We start from the raw sequence: 22,779 nt of genomic DNA on the forward strand, positions 1-22,779 counted from the left end.
GAGCTTAAGCGGATATTATTGCTTCGTGATATACTTTTATTCTTCTGTAATTTCTGGAAGTTTAGGATTCTTTGAAAAAATTATGCAATTTATTTTTTTAAAAATCTTTCACTTTTCAATGCATTATATATATGTTTGAGGTTTAGCTTTCATTTTCTGTTTTGATCAGTGATATACAGAACCAGCCATTTCAAGTGCTTGTCTAAAGTATCTCTACGTAACAACCATTTGCATTCTCCTAATATATTTAAATTTTTTTATCAAGCTGATAAACTTTAATTTCAAAACAGTGCTGGATATATTCTATGAAAGAGCAAATTTTTTTGTTTTCTTTCTGTATGACCATTAACCCATCACTTTTAGATTTCTGCTGCTTGGAAACATACCTGCACATCATACATGATCTGAATAAAGCAACCATTCATGAACTCAAGTATTTAAAGTCAGATAAAATCAAGAATATTATCAAAGAGTATTCAAAAAGCTTGGAATGGAATAGAAAAAACTCTTGCCATTCTGTTCTTATGGCTTCTGTATATCAACAGATACTTTTTCTACAGAATATAACTTTCACAATTATTTATGTACATAAATATTGGAGGGAATGTTTCAAATCCACTTTTAAAAAGGGGACTAAAGGCACCCTAATAATAAAGAACTTGTCGCCCTAAAGATTGGAAAAGTGGTGAATAACTGAAGTAGAAACTGAAGAAACACATGACACTGGTATATAAATGCTCCTCAAGAATTATTTTTTTTACCGAAAAGCTACAGAAAAATGTTCTTTGTTAACTAGATGTAATCATTAAAGCTGTACATATGTATACATCTGATAAGAAAAAAAAGGAAGTATTTACATTTCTCATATTTTTTCCAAACAGCACTGCTGTTTCTACTGAGTAACAACGTTAATTTAGCAGGAAAATAACAATAACATTCCTTCTACTACTTCTCAGAGGGGAAGTTTTCTGCTCTTGAGGTTTGATCCCCTTCATGACAACAACTCAACATAGCTCTGCATCTTTAATCTGGGAAGTATGAGACAGGTGTGGAGACTATTTCTTGGCACGGACTTTTATGTTGATAAGCTTCCTCTATTTTTAATTTATTTCCTCCTAGCAGCTGGAGCAGTAGATTTGTAAACCATTTCTGTAACTTTCTTGAATTAAGATTTTATATCCCTTCAAGGACACCCAGAAGTCATGTATTGACCTGGCAGGGGAGGCTGTCAGCTTCTTGATAGTATTTTCAGTCCCTTTAGTTTCATCTTCTGAGAAACAGTATTTGTCATCCAAGAGTGGCTGTTCAGTAAATGTTTTGACTGGCACTTATTCAGGCACTGGTCTTCTTTTCACTGGCGCTAGCTGGTTTAGATATCTGCCTATCCTTTCAGAAGCAGGGTCTGAAAACACAGTCTAAATATTACTGTGGTAATCCCATATAAACATAAATTAAAGTCAGAAGAGATTGCTAGTTCATTTTCTCTGACTGCATGCATGTCACAAGCATTACACCATTTAATTTAAGAATTTAAGCATTACACCATATTAATTTCAAAAATTGAGTTTAGCTAAACTCTGTAGATCTGGATTAATCCTATCTAAGACAAGGCACTTGATGAAATGTCCATCTTTGATGCTTTGTGGACTAGAGTCTATGGAAATAAATAACCCCTCAAGAGGGCAAATCGGGCCAGGATATGAGCTGTCCTGTGAAGAACTCCTCTTCATATACACAAAGATGGCCTCAACCTTGTAAAAAATGCCTGGGAGTTTTAACGACTACTTCTATGACCCTGTGCCTACTCACACGGCAAAACCAAAGGAACAACAGAGACATTTAAAAATAAATACAGACCAAAAAGTAAAGTATTATTATGTCATTGGATAAAGTCACCCTGTGTCCAGTACTTACATATAAAATGCAAATTGACAAACAGCAGAACATTCTATGCCAAAAAAAAGATGTGAGAACCAGAAATTCTAAGGGAAATGCCGATGATGAAATGCATAGGTAAGGTTGCACATTAGGGAAAAATTAATTATCCTGAGGTTTTTCAGCTTGCCAGAAACAACTGAGAGAGACTATGATTTGAGACACTTTCTGGATGCTTGCATGATCCCTTTCAATACTAGAGTTAGCAAACAGCAAATGAAGCCAGGTGGCAGGTTGAAACCCAAAGGCTCGAGGGTATTTGTGTGCACATAGCTATGCTGCACAGCCTGTAGTTATACCATGGAACTCAGGAGTCCATTAAAATGAAATAAAGAGCATTTATTATCTAAGACTTCAGTCCTCCAGAAGTTTTTAAACAAAATTCAACACTTAACTACTGTGCTTCCTAAATAGGAAACCATTTGGTTATTTGAATTGTTCAGGAAGTATAAATGACAAAAAGTGAAAGGAAAAAAAAAAAATCACTGACTTGCAGGTTTTGCAGCTCCAGGAACAGACGCTGTGTACACACAAAATAGCAGCTCAGGAGCGACGATGCCTGGTGTTGGGCAAAGCAACATCTGTCTGAGAAAAAACATCTGGACCGCTGCAACATTCAGTAAGAAGGAAAATTTATCTTGAAAATTTTCCCCAGGGACTGGCCAAATGTGCTTTTTACATAGAGTTGCTTTTTTATCAGCCTAATATAACTGTACCAGAAATTTTAAGGGTGCTCTGAAGTGGCTATAATAGATACTTTTAGGGAGTTCTGCCATTAACATCACGTCAACGATATTCAAAACACTTCCAAAAGCCATTTGAGATCTAGACCACACCTCATATTGGAGATCAGTACAGAGAGACCCTCACAGTTTCTCAGTACCCAAGGGTTTGGATTCAGGTTCGGATATTCTCTGCTGCACTTGGGGCACATTAAAATACTACAGAAAGATGTGAGCGCACCCCCTCAGGTGTTCAGCAGCAGCCTTGGTTGAGCCAGCTCATAAATTTGGAGTGGGGGGTGGCTGGAAAATGCTGTCTTCACCTGGCAGATCTGAAAGTCATGATGAGTAGACATATGTTAAAGGAGATCACAGGCTGTCTAACCTGTACTTGCAACTGGATCCAGGAGAAAATATGCCTCTCTGCTTTTAGAGAATTATTTGTGTGCCAAAAGGCATAGCCCAGAAATATAACAGTTGTAACTGATTTCATGTAAGCAAATTCTGCCTGATTTAGAAGAATACTCTTGTTCCACGGTTGTCAAACACAACCTTTGTAAATTCAGTCAACACGTGTTGAAACATTTAGTGACACTAAAAAGAAAGTGACTGGCTTTAGGGTAGATGAAGCCTTGCAACCCCTTAAAGTTTCCGCATAGGCAAGGAAGAAGAAGAGCAGCTAAGGCGAACTGATCAGCAGCTGGCTTATTTGTGTTCATCAGCTAGTGGTGATGGGCATGATCCTTCCCTGCATGCTGGCAGATGGAGGGAAGAGATATGGCCTATAACAAAAAGGATGCTGGAACCACAAAATGATCCTAACTGGTATCCTGGTATGTGCTGCAGTGCTTTCATCACGATGTTGCATCAGTAAAGAAAGATGCTGGATTGGAGCGAGAGTTCTCTCCGTAATAATTCTGTATCTCTCTGCAGCTTCACTTGGTGATTGAGCAGCTCTCCTGCTTTTGATCATCAAACGATGAGTGCTGCCTGCCTAAGCAGGGGCACCATGACTTTCAGATCAACCATGTATCTGCTGAGATCAAACAACAGAGTCACCTTCCAGATCTAACATCATGTATCCAGGATCACTCCTGGTATGACAAGAATGACTTGTGTCTCTAGTGAAGAGGGATGTAAATCCATCCAGCAGGAGGTGAGAGAAGACACCTTCACACTGTGTACCAAAATGCCTGCGATACAGCCCATGGCAAACCCAGTCCTACTCCACACTCCACAAGTGCCCACCAAGACACAAGCTGTACGTTGATGAGCCTACATCATCCAGCAGAGAGAAAGGAAGTTTCATGTCCATTTCCATGTGTAAAATGAAGGCCAAATCCATATGCAACTACTCTAAATCCCTCTCTTCCATATTGTGACTACTAAGATGCCTCAGCAGCAGGCAATTCAGATGATCAAGGATCAAGGACTCAAGGCATCCGGATCCTAACCCATCCGATCCACTGAAAGAAGAAACCGTGACACACCAATTAAACATGGGTATTAACCTGACTGATCTCACAAATGAGTGAGATTTAGATGATTTAAAATGGTTTCCTGACTTGTGAGCAATAATTAGCATATTCTTGTTTAAGCTATAAAAGAAAAAATAAAACCAACAAACCGCATAGCTTTGTTAGGAGTTGTTTCACATGGATCACCTTTAACTCTTAAAATTGAACCCATTTGGAAATATATATTAGACTCAATCTATATTAGATTCAAATATATAATAGACTCAAGTGGTTAACCTAGAGACACACAGGAAATCAGTTGCAAAGCAGTGTCTCAGACACAGGGACAATCTTCCCACCTACCTACAAACAGTAATTAAGATGCCCAGACACGTGAAGAAATGTTTTTTCTCAATCCTATTAAAATTCACCCATTACTAGGAACGCGCTCTGTTAAATGCATGGTTTGCTCTAAGTGTTATGCTATTGCATTTTTCCTAGAATACTTAATTGTTTCTGAAGAATAGCAAATGGTTAACAGCTCTCCAAACAGGGGCTGAGGAGCTAGATCCTGTAAATCACTGCAGTTCCACCGACTGCATTTATACCGACTGAAGATCTGGCTTAAAAAAAAACCCAACAAACAAAAAACAACCAAAAACCACAGGAAAATAAAAAAAAATACATGCACAGCAGAAGCAGATAAGCTTTACACATCCTAAAAGGCAAACGTGGAACCAGTGCGTGGAGCGGCTACTAAGCTGCAAAGAGGAAGCTGGCTGCTGCAAGAGAGAGTGCAAAGTAACTCAGAGGTGTCAAAATAACGCAGGTATAGAGATACAGCTTACTCAGGTTAATGGTCTGATAATATCACTGCTGAGGCCTGGAAAGCCATTGCCTCGACATCCTTTGCTGGCAACGTTAATACAAACTCCACAGGGCTGGGGTTAGGGGCAAATTCTGGGGCTTCGCATGTCAGGCTGATGAAAGAAGGGAAATCTATTTCGGTGCTTAAAGGACGGAGTGGCTTTTGGTGCAGCAGGTCAGACAGATACACGAGTAAGTTGCTGTATAGGAGTAGACTCAAAAAGGACTACTGAAATGAAAACCAGATAAGGCCCTGGAACAAGATCCTACAGTCCATCAATGCCCTGGGATAGTGTAAGAGAGACACATGGGAACTCAGACATAAGGAAAGCAGGGTTTTTCTGCACTGTTGACAATAAATATGTTTGTTCTACGGTGGAAGAAAAAAAACCCCTTGGAACAAAAAGCCCTTGCAGGCTGATATGGGAAGAAAAGATTGTTTGTGGTGAATACAATGGAGAATTTGTTCACGTCGATGCAGACAAATCCATCACTTGAAAGCTGAAGAGGTTTTTTTGACCCTGTTCGCTCCACGTTATCGAGTCAACCCAACTGGGCATTTAATGCCCCAATATCTGAGGAAATCCATCTCTCTCCCCTCTAGTGAAGAAAGGAAAACTGAGTGCTGTGGTTGTATTTTCAGAAGATTTAGGCCTGGCAGGTGCTGGATCTGTGCAGCATCCCACTGATGGCCAGCTGCATCTTGCAAGCCTTGCTGTCACCCTGCACGAGAAAGCTGGTCCATACGTGGTCCTTCATCAGTGTTTTCTTCATTTCAGACTAAAACCCTAGCTAGAAACAGAATTTCTAAGTTCCTTTCTAACGTATTTTAGGATGCAGTAATTTCTATAGAGATTTCTAGTTAAAAAGCCTTCCATGGCATAGGGCACAATGAAACACCAAAACGTAGAGGCAAAATTAATGAAAAATTACAATCTGGAGAAAGCAGAAAAATGCGGGCTGTAGTTTGCTGCTGGAGCTGGGCTTCTCTGGGTTGCAAGGACAGGAAAGACAGTCTTTAGATTGAGACAGTATTCTCAGACAAGTATTCAAGATCCTATTCTCAATTTGCTACCAGCTTAATACCTGCTCCCTTTGCTATCGTTTGAGCATCTTCAGCTCTCCACCTCTGAAGGGGTTTTTGCCTACTTTTCAGGAAATGAGTTGGGCTTAAATAATTCTCTGGGTTAAATAATTTAAATTTCTAGAAGGAAGGCTCAGCTTCCAAGTGTTAGTTTAAAATTAATAAAACAGCGTGGGCATTGAAAGAGCAGCAGAAGCAATAATCCTGTTCAGACGCCATATGGTTTTGAAGGAATTCATAGATTTCAAGGCTGGAAAGTTCTTGATCTCCCAGATAATAAACTGGAGATACTATGGCAGTATCCACAGACCTAGTTCCAAATCTGACAGTACTCTAGGCCCAAGATCTTTACACATTGCACCCAATCCACATGGGTGTTGTCTGATACTGTATCTCAATGGGCAGCCCAGAGGCCCCATCCAGCCCCCATGAGACAGTGTAGTGGCCAAACCGTCCTCCATCTGGTCTGTATAAAGCTTCCACATTAAAAATTAAGGTGATGAGCCTTAATTCTGCAGAGCTGGAGGATACTTCTACCTTGAATGATGTTAGGAAGACACTGTAATGAGTCAGTCAGGGATAACTCCACTAAACATTTATTATCTTATGGTCATCTTCCCTAAAGAGCCATCCAGAAGAAGATGGGTGTCAGAGACAGTATGAGAGGTAAGTGATACTGGTTGCAGGGCAGCAGGGATCAGAAACCCAGGCAAATAGGAGGTCAGGACATGGGTGCAATGCTTTATGGGTGCCTGGGTGATGGGCTCAGCATGGAGAATTAAGGATGTAATGTGGTTGTGGAAGACAGAGACACGGAGGAGAAAACTTTCAGAGGAAGAAAGCTGCTGAATGAAGTGATCTCAGAGGATGGACTAATAGATGCATCTGGGGGATAAAAAGTGGTGGTAGATCCTTCTGAACTGACATGGTGGGAAAACAAGAGATAGATGTAGGGGTAGAATAGGAGTGAGGATAGAAGAAGAAAACAGAAGCCTTGAAGAAGGAAAGCCGTGGGAATAAATTTTAAGCCAATGTGCAAATAGTAATGGATAATAATAGTACTAAGATCTTATGTGAGAGCTTGTGGTTTTGCTGAGGAAGCGAGAAACTTTAGGCTCAGTAGAAGAAGGACTGGTTTATGACAGGAAAATCCTTGTGTAAAGTAACAGCAGGCTCTTTCAGCACAGGTTGGATTTACATCCTATACAAAGATATATATCAAAATAATTCCTATTTAAGAATAACAAACCATCATGCACTTTAAGTTGTTACAAACTCTGTAAGAAGCCCAGGGGCAAGGGCAGCTCCTGCTTACATCAGCGCTGCCACTCATCTGATGGGTCCCGAGGAAGGACCAGAGCTTTGAAGAAGCTGCCTGAGGTGGAGTACATCAAGGACATGTGATTATCCATTCTTGTCTGTTTGCCCAGAATCATACTCATCTTTCATAATCAGCAAGACAGCAGCAAAACTGTCTGGCATAGCACCACGTTTTCATTTTTCTTCATTTAATTGTGCTCCATCCCACGGCACGGATCAAGAAGAAAACAACATGCAGAAAAGAAACCAAGAGCTAGTCAGCAGGCCTGGCTGAGGAGATTTACTTCTTGAGAGTTGGGACTAGAGCCAGATCCACCTGGTGGTGGGACTTGCTAAGGACTCTCCATGAGAAGAGGCCAGACAACTGAAATCAGAAAGAAATAATCTTTTAATTTCACATAGTGGGACATGAAAGTCCAAGTGGAGAAAATGATTCAACTCTGAACCGGCACGGCACAACACTTCATCCTCCATCATGGCCTCCACAGCCAGAGATTTACAAGAGCTGAGCAAGGGCAGGTTTCAAATTTTTCCATCCTGGCACAGAATTTGGTGGTTTAACTGGATTGGCTTTTCTGACATGTCATTTCTTAATTCTTGCTTCCTGCCCTCCATCCCTCCCATAATCTCTTCTCCGACCCCTCCAAACCAGACTGTTTCAATTAACAGCTTGCACGTTTCAATGCAATCTTAATTTGATTTCCCAAAAGGTGTGGAGTCTCTTTTTCTCTCTCTGCCTGGCATGCGTGCGCTCTACAGCAGCGACGACACTGAGCCTGTTTTGCTGTGTGCAGGCTGTTGATGCCTACTCAGCCGTTTTCTAACAAGGCACTGACTTCTCACACATCAGCAAGATGCAAGGAAGAAAACATTGTGCCCTGTGGTTAAACTCATGCAGTGGGCAAGACAGCAGGAAGGAGAGAAAAAGATGCGTCCTTGTCACAGATTTCTCCAAAAGCTTCAGTAACCCTCCAGCAAAACCCTGTGACAACAGAGACAACTCTGCCATCCCCAGGAAGATGCCAGTGGCCAAACCACAGTGCTATTCTCATTTACAACAGGGAAGGAGGCAAACAGGATCTATAGCATGCTTCGTCCATAGAGTGTCCTGAGATAAGCAACCAGAAGACCATAGCTGAGTAATATCCAGCTTGCCTATTGCGCTTGTCCTCGTGAATATCAGGAAACTGAAAAAAAAGGCTTTTAAGTATGGTTATCCCCGTATTACACATTGACCAGCTGATGTGTGCTGAAGTGAAACGAGTTCACCAGTGTCATGGAGTGATGGCAAACCTGCGAATGGCCAACACCTTGAAGAAAAACCTCCCACCCAGCAACCATCATGTCACCGGTTGACATCAACAACCAGATATTTTTGCAATGCTGTTGTTCACAACATACCTGTGAGGGACACAGAATACTTTGAGGTCCCCTTGCTCTTCCCAGCATGCACAGAGAGTTATATAAAGATATGGGATGTGATGCAACGAGATACCATTGCTTATTTCACCAGACCTGGATAGGGCAATCACTCAGGCTGAGAATGGAAAATGGGGAGAGGGGAAGAGATGCCCACCTAGCTGAAGAAGCTCAACACAACTAAGAAGCAAACTGGAAGGGCTAAAAAAGCAAAGACATGTTGATTTTATTTAATATAGCGAAGCCCATCCACTGTTCTCCGGTTTTATCAGACTGCCAACCGATTCTACTACATGGGTGTTGGTTATTCCTTCTGTGAAGACTTTTGTCCTATCTGACCTTCAAACTAGATTCTTGCATTGCACTCCATTTAGGTCTTAACCAAAGTTTGACCAGAAACTTCATCTGAACTTGAAGTCTAATGATCACCTTCCTCAGCGATATTTTATGTAACTATCAGGATAAACCACTTCTTCATAGACAGGTTTTGATGCATTTTTTTTTTCATGCTGCTTAGAATTATGGTTTGTGCTCTGGTGATAGGCAGGATCACTTGCCTACTTTTATTATTGCTCAAAAGTTATGATCTGCTGATAGCTTCTAGATTTATGTATTATAAGGCAGAGCACTCTCAGATGAGCAAGTCTCAACTATAGCAAAAAAATTCTCTTTTCCATGCAACAAGTCCTTATTATCCATCAGGGTGTACTTCAGGATCTGCCAGTGTATTTAGACATACTCTGTTGTTTGGCACGGTAGGGGATGAAAACACTATTTCAGGATTGTTGACACTTTGTCAATGTAACTGATTTCAGTAGGTGGCTTTGTTCTATATTTTTTGATAGACTCAAGATACAATTTAAAAAAAAAAAAAATGAACAGCAAGAGACATTTGGCAAACGGGGAGTTGATACTGCAAAAAGAGCAGGATCCGGAAGGAACTGGGTCCCCAGCTTTCTAGGGACTCTGTGTGTTTTGCTATGAAATCTGGCTTCTTGCCTCTTTCCTTGAATTTTTTCATCTAGCTACTGATAAGCTTGTGCTACTACCTCCTGACACAAGGAGAAAGATAGCAGCTCTGTCCAGACAAGATGGCAGTGCTGCTGTGAATGACTCTCTGATGCAGGTGCCCAGGAGTAGCCTAGCAGAAAGCTTTCATCTGATTTTCCCTGCTAGAAAAACACAGCAAATGATAACTCCATCCATTCTGCAACTTTATCATTGCAAGCCATGATTATGTGAAATTCTCCAAGAAAACAATGGTTGGTTTAACAAAACATTTGTTAAAGAAGAAGAAGAACAGGGATACTGGAGGGGATAGTCAATCCCTTGGTTCACAATGGGTGAGCAAGGAACAGAAGGTGAATTGGAAAGAGAAGAACTGTCCTCTGTTGTTTCTGGTCCTTCTGATGCAGGTGATTTCATACTGTAAACAAGCTCCGTTTGAAAGGAGAAAGAGTGGGAAACTAAAGAGTCCGCTCCTTCATTCTCTCACTGTGTGTAATGATATTTATTTAGTTGTCCCAGTCCCATGTTACATTCGGTGATTACAGCTGACCTAGGTAAGTTCTCCCATGTATTGTCACTTGGCAGGAGAATTTCTCATTCTGTGTCCGAATTTCTCATGTAATGAGGCAGGATGCTGTCAAGTCAGTTGCTGAGTTTCACCCATAAGGTGACTGCACTACAGAGCATGGCACATTATACATTCATAGCTGGCGACGTCTGTAAAACATGACAGGTTCCAGGCGGGGTTGTGCAGATGCAAGATCACAGTCATCATAACCAGGGTACAATCATTCAGTTCCCCATCCCACTTAGCATTTGCCAGCTGAAGGCTCCACGGGTTGTCATTTTAAAAACAAGCGAAGGTCCCTCATCAGACCATTCCTCTGTTCCCTTCTATCCAAAGGCACAAATACGCCTAGAAAAATCCACTGACCTGCAGAGAGCAATTTAGGCCTGATGCTCTGATGCTAAACTAGCAGGTCTGTATTACAAGCAGCCATTTAGTCTGAGGAGGTGAATTTGTGGTCAACTAAGGTTGAATAATGACTACTTGATTTATGCCAAAAAGTTATTCTGTTAATTTCTCTGACTTTCCCTGCAAATGACAACGTTATTATTAATGCCAATTATTCTAGGTTAAGTAATATGATCATCATGGAAGGAGCAGCTTTGATGTATGCAAGTGACATCTAATATGTGGTGCAAAATTGCTCTGTTAATACTAAAAAAAAATTATTTTTCTGATGATTAAATACAGGAACTGGAACCTCAGTCCCATTAAGTTAATGGCAAAACTCCCAGTAACTAGAACGGGATGAATATTGTTCACTTTTATAAAAATCCTCTAATTTCACCATTTTTTACATCTGAGTAAGCAAAAGGAAATGAGGTTGTGCCACTGCCAAAGAGTTTATTTCCCCTCTTCCACAATTCCTGCCTTCTCTGGCCTCGATTTTAAGAACCAGATCTCTTGTCTTTTCCACCCCATCTTACCATCACTGAGCCACAACATGCGTGCGCCACATTACTTATGTGACACAAATCCTGCTTCAGGTTCTTACACTGAGTCAGAAATTGCTTCTGCTTCTTTAACTTTAGGATGTTAACACCAACCCAGAAGAGCAGCATGCACATATTCTTTTACATCAGCTTAAATAAATCTGTTTATCTTAATCTCAAAGATTTAGAGGTGCACACCTTCTTTTTCTAACCAACATTTTTTTTTTTTTTTTTTTTTTTTTTTCAAGGTCTAAAATACCCACTATTGTGACTGGAAGAATAGGTTGATCTAGAAAAACAAATGTTTGGATAAAATCATCTCCATAGGTCCCTTCCAACTCAAGCCATTCTATGACTATATAATATCTGGAAAACCCAACGGCATGTCTTCTGCACAAGTGCGGTTCAACTCTTTGGTGGATGCACAAGGAATGTAACTCTAGCTGGGATGCACCTGTCACTCCCTATGTACCTTGGATGACCCACTCATGTGTTAGCAGTAAGGCTAATGCTTACAGTAGGCATCAGGCTTACCGGACATATCTACACATCAGCAGTACAGCCCAGATGTGGTAGATCTCAAGGTTCCTAAATACTTCAGTCCTATGATGCATGGACTTCCCATATCCCCCAGGTATGACCAGTAAGTATGAAATGGGCAGGATGGGTTGAGTTTCCACATTGCGTGCAGGTCATCTGTGCACGCTAAAAATACCCCAGAGAGGAAGCTTAGCCTTGAGCTAAGTTTTGCATTAACCAGGACAGCTCTAAACACAGCCACATCTTTGCTCTGTCTATAAAGCCTGCCTGACACTTCCTGCTGCATAGTGTATAAATAATGCTGTACTTCTATTCCCTGTCCGCATTGATCCACACTGGCCTTTACAACTTCATCTTGGATGACCCTGCAGTCGAAGGTAATACCTGTTTGCAGAAGAGCTAAGGACCCAGAGCATAAAGCAATGTTTACTGTGTTGTGACTGTCATCGTAACCTACGTGGGCACTTCCAGTGAGTTATTCACAGCTCAGGTAGGGTTTTCTTACCTGAGAGGTCACAACAGAATTGGAATCACTTCATGGAGAGTTCTCTTAATCTTCCTTCCTACATCAATTCCTCCAAATCCTTTATCTTCTCCAAAAGGAGATTATTGTCTTGAAAAAATAATAATAACCAAAAAAAAAAAAAAAGGGCACTCCATCTAGTATATCTTAATTATCAACATTTAAAGAAGAGAAATCCAAAAAGCTATTAAATCATTTTTAACCATACAAAAATTCCATGTCCTCTAGCAGTAAGCAACCTAAAGAACGCAGTAGGAGTTGGTAGACATAGGCTGGCTTGCTCTTTCCATAGCACAAAAAAATACACATCAGCCCACTGCTGGCTCCTGACCGAACATGACTTTCTTAACTTTGGAGAAGGAATCACTTTCTTCTCAACTCATTCTTTTCTCTTCGTCCTTTGATTGCAGATTCTAGATGGGTTCAGTAGCCAGTAATTACTTTTATAACTAGAATTCACTTGCAATGCATCAGGTTAATGTTAATCGTGTTCTGTAAAGACACTCATAATCTTCTCTCTGTTTTCTAACTTCTCTCCTATCCCAATGTAATTGTATTTCCTTGATACTAACCAAACAGTGATCTCTTACCTTCTTTTCTTTTTTTGACGGTGGGTATGTGGGGAGGAACAATTTACATTTTTCCAGGCTCTCTCCCCCTCCTTTGCCATGTTTATTAAATCTGTATCTGTTATTTTTATGTCTTAATGCCAATGGATTTTCCTTTTAATTACAGCAATCTGATTTCAGTTTATTTAAATGCTGATTTATGTTTATGCTATCCCCTGGTATCAATTTCATTCCAACTAGATCCCAGTGTAACTTAATTACTTGTAGTCTTGTCATTCCAAGCTAATGCTAATTAAAACAGTTTTATTACTGCAAGGTATTAAAGATTAACCCCTCCACTGGTCTACAGGAAATAAAGTAGTAAAGTCAAGGTGAGGAAATAGGCTTAGAAAACTGGATAAAAGAGCACAGAGGAATGACCACTACACCTCTTTCTTTCCCTCAGCTGCAATGTGCTGTAACTGCCCAGCGTTCACGGCCTGGTTGTATTGCTTGGTCTGGGGATGTTCACCTGGGCTCATCCCACGCTCTGTTTTAATCCTGTCAGTGGGCAAGACTTGCAAAAGCTGAAGATGCACACCTACCAGTGGGCAACTTCCCCTTTTTCTTCATATCCCTGTGTCCCTCTTCCTCCTCCTCCACCCACACCTCTTTATACCTGCTCTCAGTCATATCTCACCCGCTCTCTCCATCCTCCTCTCCCTCACGCATCCCACTCTGCCATGATCTCAAACCACACACTTATCCACATTCAAGAAACACAATGTTTTAATCTAATCCTCTTTCTTCTACGCTTACAATGGATGGAGATTTTTGTCCATATCTTGCCCACTCCTGTCCTCCTGTTTCCAGGAGCAAATGGAGCTGAAGGACTGACCAGCCTAAGCTTTTCATACAGCAAGTGCTTTGCAACCACAGAGTGATCAATCCGAGACCATATGCACCAAGCAATAACTGAATATATTGCTACAAGTCTTCAAGCAAACTAGAGAAGTTAGTACGACTGTAAAGCACCAGCTGAGTGCAATTATCTCCTGCACAACGCTTATAAACTTCACCTGTCACTTCAACACTCCCCGTAAATCCCTTTGACTGCAGTACACCACTGCGGCTGCTACGCACACCCCATGGCTTCCCGAAATCCCTCCCCATCTCACACACAGATTTATTTTCCCCCACCTTACCAAGTTCACATTTGCAGAAATGGTAATAAACTAACCCAGTTATTTTAAGAAATTCCCCAAGTCCTTATTCTTTAATACTAAAATAACTCCACATATATCTCTTCAGGCATAGATATGCACATATATGCAAATGGGTACAGTATTGTACTCAGGTGTTTGGCTTTACAGCATAGTTTTTCAGTTGGTTGCCAGGTAACTGGAACACTTTTGATACACATGTGCAGAAGACATACTTAATTGCTTTTTCACGTGCACCCAAATTAGGAGACAGCAAAGGCTAGTGTTTTTTTCTGCTGATGAGTAAGTGACATCTGTGGGAACAGAGAAAGCTACAGAGTGTGTCTGTCTGGGGCTAATTGATTTATAAAACTTGCCGACAGACAGATGTGAACAAACACTCCCGACAAACATGATTATAAATTAGCTTCTTCTTTTTATAGGAGGTAGGCTAAAAACACACAAGGATAAGTAATGGGGGCAGGAGACAAGTTATTTGTTTTCTGCATCCAGTGAAGCACAGCAATTGTGCTCGTGTTCTGTGGACTCGTTTTCTGTCGGAGTCTGGGAGTAAGGGAAAAGAGGCTGAAGAATGAGGATGATTTCTACAAAGTGGGGAGCATATTGCAGCATCCCAGGAAAAGCAAGCTGCTAGGCGAGATGTAAATATGACCTCTGTGAGCTCTCTGTCTGAATCAGTGGTTTTTTAGCTGAAGGAAGTGGATAGGTCTCACTGTTATTGAGGAATTTCTGTGCTGTCTTGCTTAATGAAATTCACTCCTACACAGCCTGAGCAACTCAATTTCAGAATTTGTGCTTTAGAGGAGAAGGGAGTGTGAACTTCATCACATCTCTTGATAAGTGAATAAAGTTGTGCAATTCCTTTGAACTGTCTTCTAAGTCAATGGATACTACTAGTTTCCCCAGGTGAAGAAGGGAGGGCGTGAGGGGGGGTGAGCCCGTGAGACAACTGAAATCCTCCTCTATGTGGTTATGAGGATGGTGACACAAGTCTCCATATGAACTAAGTGCTTTCCTCAGTGTCCCAGAAAAAAGTCAACATAAAATAAAAATCAAAACAGACAATAAAACCCCTCTCCAGACCTATGCTATTTCTAAAAATTGGTTCCACATACTCTTGTCTAGATTACGATTTCACTTCATTTTCCCAGATATAAGCAGGAGGCAGTAAGAAATAGAGTTGAAATTAACTGGGCTCAAACCTATGGTCAAAACTGGATGAAATGAAAAAAAAAACCCAACACGATAACAGATCGCAGAAATTCCAAACTTATCTTGTGTTATCTAAAGTCATTGGTAAAGCAAGTGGAGAGATTTAAAATAAAGGTAAATAAGAATCTTCTTATAATCCCTCAGATTCCCAACATCTCTATCTGCACCCCATCTGCGTTCAGCTGGTCCCATTACCGAGCACGTGGCAGCAACAGTGGGGAATAGTAGAGAGGAGGATGCTGTGCATGCACGGATTTTACACAGAGGGAGGGCTCACTGTCCATCATCACAGCTCCAGAGGGAGAGGCAATCTTAAATCTTTCCTCTCTGATGCTTTCCACCACAATGTAAAGAAATGTCAGAGAGAGAGAGAACAAGTGTTAAGTGCACCGGCACAAGCCTAGAAATGGAAAGGAAAAAAAATCATTACTCATCAGTCCTTATGATTTACAGCCTTCAAGGTCTGCAGTGAGGGCGGGAGCTGAGTGCAGGCAGTAGCAGACACCGCTGCTCCTAGGCCAAGGCATGACCTTCCCTGGCTGCCCGGCCCTGAGCAGGCGGACGATGGGGAGAAGGGCAGGGAAAGCTCCTGCTACTCATTTATTAGGGTGGTGACCTTGTGCACACCTGTGTTCAAAGAAGTTAGAGCAGGAGCACCCAGTCCTGGAGCTGGATAGGGCAGTGAGCAGCAATTCTGGTGGTCCATGAGGGATTTTCAGGACAAGAGAGCTGAGTGCACTCACGAAGAGGTAGCTGACGCGTTCCCAGAACTCAGAACACATGTGGTTTCTGGGAGCAGGAGGAGATGGATATGGAGGCAGACCCTTGCAGAAGAGGGTTGCTGGCTAGTGGGTCACCCTGCTGAGGGTCAGTGGTGCAGTGAGGCTCAGCACTGGGGGTCCCGTTACCCTGGGTGCTATCCAGCAGAAGCTGATATCAGGGAGGAGCACGTGCAAGCAAACTCCTCCTTGAGGTCCCAAAGGTCATGCAGATGCTTGAATCTAGGCTGAAATCCTGGCAGAAATGACAGGCTGGTGGGATGCAGGACACCAAGTAGTCCTGGGAAGATGATGTTAATTAGTCTTGTCATTAAGAGCAGCAGGAAAAGTCTTGGAGAGCATCTTGTCTCTCACACACACACATACATGCATGCACTCACGCACAAGCCAAGGCAGGCTTTTAGGAGACAAGGCTGCTGCTTGGTGTAAAGCAAACTAAGTCAATATTATCTTTTAATAACAAATCCAAAAGGAGGCAAGCTGTCCCAAAGAACGAGCCAACAGAAAACATGATTCACAGGAATATGACAGATCAAGGGACCTCAGCTGAACAAATTAGCATGTGCAAATATTTGGGCTGATAAGCTTGATGGAGATTAAATTGTAGAGATCATATTAGCAAGTGACATCCCAAACTTGAGTTCCATAAAAAAGGACCTCCCCCGACCCAGGAATTCTTTTCTTTCACTTAGTAGAAAACACTTTTCCTTCATGCTGTGAGAAACAAGCTGCTTTTTTTTTTTTTCATCCACCTGCTTGCTCTCACTTTTCTGATGACTGCTCCGAGTTTAATAAGCTGCTGTCAGACCTGCAGTTAAAGCTCGGGGTTGTGTTTTTGTTTTCCCTTGTACTTGCACAGCACAATTCCAGCGGTGTCACTTTTACAAGGCATGATGCAACCCCTCACAGGAACAATGCAAGACAAAAGCAAGGTGTTTACGGAGCACTGAAGCATCCCTCCCCTGCTGTGGGACATATGTGCAAGGAGAAAAAAGATCTCTTGGAGTCCCTCTTCATCTTAAACTCATCTGGGTTTTTCCAAAGCGCTCCCTAAATAAACAGGATAGGAAGGACTATGCTTTATAGGCATGGAAAATGCAGGATTTACCTGTTTTGGTTTTTTTAAAAACGTTCCTATGTTTTAATTTTCCACGCTTCTGGGTGTATAATGAAATAAATGCTAGGATCATCTAAATGGAAGCCAAATTTTGCACCTGAGGAGGACATTTGAGACAGTGAGAGAAATGAATTGTCTGCTTCTGTTCTACTTTGATTTGGTTCTTGATCCCAAGGAGGGAGAAGATGAAACACAAACCAAGTTCTTATATGGTCACCTTGGTTTGTTTTTTGTTTGTTTGTTTGTTTGTTTTGTTTGTTTGTGTGTTTGTTTTTTTTTTTTTAATTTTTCCCTTTACTGCCACCAAAGCAAGCAATGGTAAAACAGTAATGCTGGTAATTCCTGTGCTTCAGTGTAGAGTTAACACATAACTTTCCGAACCGAAAATCATGCCATTAGCCTGCTACACATGAGTTAGAGAAAGGCACTTGCTTTTGTATTTATTCTGCTTATCTCAATTGCTATTCACAATCTTAAGCCTCACTCTGGCTGCCATTTTGTGCTGATCACTGTGCTAGACGGAATAAAAGCTTATGAGCATATGGTAGCTTTTGGCTTCTCACCCATTCGCAGGATTTCACCCAGTTCTCATTGACTTTCAATGGCATCTGGACAACTAATTGCCACAGGCATCTTTCAAAGCCTCAGCTACAGTATCCCAAAGTATGCAGGCTACTTTACAGTCTAACCACACAAAACAACAGGTTCCCTGCCTCCAGGCGCTTGCACCTCTTCTTCATGCATATCCCGAAGTGTGGCAAAGATAAGTCAAGCCAGGCAGAGGGGTTAAAGCAAGTCTCAGGCCAGGTGTGGCTGCAAAGCTTTGGGAAGAGCTGGGCTAGTCCCATGAGTTCCATCATCCTTGCAGTGACTGCCACCGGGTGTATCAGGAAGGGTGCTGAGCAGCTCGTGCTCTGAGAGGCAGGATTTATTTCATGGTCTCTCAGTGATGTCCAGTAGAGCCTCTGTCATGTCACTTAATATCTGCGTCATTTCTGCCTCTTAGCTCACAAAATGTTGGGGACAGCAAACTGCTCCCATTACCCATGAGTAAAGCAACTCATCTTGGAGGCTCTGGCACTGGTTGGAATCTGAACAGGAATAAGTCTATGAGAAATAACGGCAGCAGAGTATTTCTGTGTCCTCGGAAGGAGTGTGTGGACACATCTGCGCTCTGTGATCTGATGGTACTCACTTAACTGACCTGTGAAAGTGGCTGGCCTTGATTTTGGCAAGCTTGTTTCCTTCGCAACCCCACGGTTTCTGCAGGGCAGAGGAAATGCTTTTGAACAAGATGATCCAGAGCAGAGGAAAACAGCATGTCGCATAAACAACTTTCTAAAGGGGAAAAAAAAGAAACCTCCTCTATCCTAAACAGCAAGACCACTGCAGAGGTCAGAATAGCCAGGGCTGTAAAAAGCTTCTAAAAATGTATGTGCCGCTCTTGAATTACTTTGCCCTTGTCTCCTGAGCTTCCCAGGGAATTGTATTCAATCTTGAGTTTTATGAAGACGAGCCCAATGAAGCTTTGGTCTGCAGCATTTCTGGTTGTAGTCTGAAACGCTACTCAGGATGTCTTTAAAGATTTAAAAGGAATTTAGCTTTACCCTTGTTTGTGTGTGATTTTTCTTTTTCCCCCAAACCACAGAACTGCTGAGAGGTTTTATACCTTTTCTATTTTCTCCCTTTGAAGATTACAGATAGACTCATCACCTAATTATTTTGTTTCCATCTTGTAAACAAGATCTGGAGAATAAGATAGCAAAGAACATATCTCTGCTTGCATCTTACAACATGCCCACACTGAAAAAAACCCCCCAAAACTATACATAACAAAATTTCATTTCAATTTCCTGTAACAGGGCACCCTGTGAAAGGGGAAAGAGAAAAGAGGAGACACCGTTAGACACAGTCACTACTGTATAGTTGTACACTGCTGTGCGGGTCTGCTAAATGGAAACTTTCAGTTTCAATAAACCTTCATTGACATTTTTAAAATCATTTTAATAACTTTTTTTCAAGTATAAAAAGAACAAAAATTCCCATTAAAATATCCGCAGAAGTTATTTAAGCAGTCTTTCCCTGTAATATCGGAAAGACAGATTTCTCAACTCTAAAAAATAAGTTGACTACGGAGCACAAAGAAAAGGTTCTTTGGTTGCTTTTGTTTATTTATTACATCTTTCTTTTCCAAGTTCAGTCAAAATCAAAGAAAGTAAACACACAAAGTGGCATATTTAAGTTTTAATAGCCATCATGTTTACTTTTAGAGAAAGTTAAGAAAAATACTTGCTTACAAGTATAATTTTAGTTGGCTGTGCTGCCTCAGAAGCATCTGGAATAATGGTCTATCTGCATTCATGTTCAGAAAGTAACCCTCTGCAAACTAACTGGAATACTTTTTTTGCCATTGTTTCATAGGCTGGAAGCTATGTCATCAGCTTGTGAGCACCTCTGTGGCGCTCATGGGTTTAAGGTAGACATTTATTTTGAAATAAATATTGCACTCCTTAGATAGGCGGTTCCTGGACCGTCTAAGGAGATCGGTGATAGCAACCTGTAGCTGCTGGCAGAAAGATGGAAATATTCTAAATGGAAGAAACCACTCCCCATATTCAAATGTTAAATAAGGCAGTTACCATATCCAAAGTTATATTTTCTACCATGGCAGGTTTTATACATAAAGAAAAGTGGGAGAAAAAAAATAAAATCACCTTCATTAGATCTGCAGCCTGACGTCTACAGAAACAGAAAATGCAGAAGGGACCCAAACCACACAGTCTTCTTAATATTTTGGGTTTTATTAGTAAATGTTTGGCTTCTAATACGAAAGTGCAAATAGCTGCATTTGACCTTGCAGCTTTAGGCTTGCATAAAGAAAGCATCTGAGTCCTGATTCAGGAAGATGTAAGCAGTCATACCGATTTCAAAGGAAATCTCTGGATGTTAGGGCATCTTTAAGGCCTTAAAGATATCCATGGGATTTTAGCACACATTTAAAGTTAATCATGTGCTTACGCATCCTTTCTGAAGTGGGCCCAACAGCCCGATTGAGTATTTCAGTAAGCTTTCCATTCTCACAGACTTCAGGATGTGCTTTCCCATTTCATTCTGTCCTCACCACGTTTCCTTGAGATTCAGGCAGCGATGTGTGTGTTACTGCCGAAGTAGAGCAGGATGAGAGATCACCTACTTTGGAAACCTCATGAGTTCATGGTGCAGGGATGAGCTGGGAGCTGGGGCCTTCTGCTCTCCCAGTTATCCCTCTATACAGAGGATGTGCAGGCACTGGGGGTCATGGGTAGCCACCCCTCTGAAGCCCTCCACGGGCATCTCCACCTGCATGGACCTCAAATGCAGCAGCTAATCACCTTTGCTTTGTCTTTATATGAGAACTATACAACGACAATGATTTCTGAATCAATGGTGCTCCTGTAGCTTTTTATATCATAGAATCACAGAATGGTTTGGGTTGGAAGGGACCTTAAAGACCATCCAGTTCCAACCCCCCTGCCATGGGCAGGGTCACCTTCCACTAGCCCAGGTTGCCCAAAGCCCCGTCCAACCTGGCCTTGAACCCTTCCAGGGAGGGGGCAGCCACAGCTTCTCTGGGCAACCTATGCCAGGGCCTCACCACCCTCACAGGGAACAATTTCTGCCTTAGATCTAACATAAATCTACTCTCTTTCAGTTTAAACCTGTTCCCCCTCATCCTATCCCTACACTCCCTGATGACGAGTCCCTCCCCCCGTTCCTGCAGCCCCTTTCAGCCCTGGGAGGCCGCTCTAAGGTCTCCCCGGAGCCTTCTCTTCTCCAGCTGAACCCCCCAACTCTCCCAGCCTGTCCTCACAGGGGGTGCTCCAGCCCCCCGAGCATCTCCATGGCCTCCTCTGGCCCCGCTGGAGCAGGTCCGTGTCCTTCTGCTGTTGGTGCCCCCGAGCTGGACCCAGCCCTGCAGGGAGGTCTCACAAGAGTGGAGCTGAGGGAGAGAATCCCCTCCCTCAACCTGCTGGCCACAATTCTCTTGATGCGGCCCAGGAGATGTGTCTTCCTTCAACTATTTTATTGCTCACCAATTGTAAGTTGAAATTCAATTTAATTAAATTCACAGGTGAGCTGCTGGACGCTAATGAGGGCTGAGCATGGAAATATCTTTCCAAGCTTTTACTGGACATTTCACCTGAAGGTGATGTCTCTAAAGGTTGAAAGAAATTCATCAAAGGAAAAGGTGATGGGGGAAGTCAGACTGTTCCCACTGCTTGCTGCCAGCCCAGCAAGAAGTAAAACGAGCTGGCAGAGCTCAAAGTGAGTGCAAGAGAAGAGACGCACAACTCCATGCCCATAGTTCCCCGTGCACATCCTCCCTTGAGCCTCAGGAGGGCATTTTGATGGTGCAATATGCGGCACTAATCAAAAAGATGAACTCTGGTGCTCTGATCACACTGCCAAAAGGCAAAACCTTCCCTTTACTGCCAAAAATATACATAAGCCGCATCCACGCAATGACAGAGCTTACAAAATCTCATCTGTGCACAAGGGAACCAACCCCCAGCAGATCTTTCTTACTAGCACTGGGTAATCTGTCCCACGGCGGGATCTGAGTGCAGCAGAGCACCTTCATGGACAATACCACCAGCTGCGGGTTTAATTAATAATGAAGGACTTGCCACAAAGGCCACCAACCTATGCCCACCCAGATCCCAACTCTGCAATTAATATTGTTCTTGCTGCTCTGGGGACTCCCTCCTCGGCTTGGAATACAGATCCCCTGCCCCTCAAGGCAAGCTTCCTTGCTTGCTTAACATCCCTTGTTCAGCAGCAAAGGGCTTCAGTGCTAAAATAAAATTAATAATGGAAGCATTAACGGTACTCTGATCATCTGTAAATGCACTAAAGGAGTGTTTCAGGGTAAGGTGCACTTCACTCCCAAAGAAGCAAGGAAGCATGTATTTAGGCTTTAAAATCAAGAGAAACAAGGATAGAAGGTTAAAATAAGGTATTAAGGCTAAAAGGAATGATTTTTTTATTTTTTTTTTTTTTTTTTCCCCCCAGGAAATCACTACTTGAAATTTTCACGGTCAACACAGCCACTTGAATAATGAATAAAGTGGACTGGTTTAAATGCAGTGAAATTGCCCTCTCGTCAGCTTTCTTTTAATCTTTTGTGGCCCTATAAGGAGCCTTAGAAGAGGAGGCCCTGTGACATGCTAATCCAGCAGTCCTCCAGCAGCAAAGCTTAATCAGTCAGTAAGAGCTGAAGCCACTACGCAGATTTTCAAGCAGGAACCTCAGATTCCCTTTTTTGATGGCTAAACACTTGTTTCTGCATCTGCTGATATAACTATAGGGAAAAAAAAAACAAAAAAACAAACAAAAAAACCCACAAAAAAACCCAACAATAACCACAAACAACTTAAATGACCAAATCCACATTGCTAATAATTCCCTCATTGCTAACCTGAAAGTCTTGATTGCTGACTGTCACTCAGGTTATTTTATAAATGCATGTTGATTTTGAAATTGTA

General features: G+C 41.9%; 1 protein-coding gene across 7 annotated transcripts in view; it reads right to left on the bottom strand.

Moving 5' to 3' along the window:
- Window positions 1-22,779, bottom strand: part of TENM4 (teneurin transmembrane protein 4) — a 601,633-nt gene that overhangs the window by 539,082 nt on the left and 39,772 nt on the right. Inside the window, exon 2 of one of the 7 annotated variants that reach the window (XM_026843585.1) lies at window positions 12,358-12,465. The exons of the other annotated variants lie outside the window; for them this stretch is intronic. The gene's annotated coding sequence lies outside the window, so the exon portion shown is untranslated. The remainder of the gene's footprint in view (window positions 1-12,357; window positions 12,466-22,779) is intronic. 7 annotated transcript variants of the gene reach the window in all.

Source organism: Athene cunicularia (assembly GCF_003259725.1).
Source record: "Athene cunicularia isolate RWA chromosome 1 unlocalized genomic scaffold, athCun1 chr1_part1, whole genome shotgun sequence".
In the NCBI taxonomy this organism is placed as follows: domain Eukaryota; kingdom Metazoa; phylum Chordata; class Aves; order Strigiformes; family Strigidae; genus Athene; species Athene cunicularia.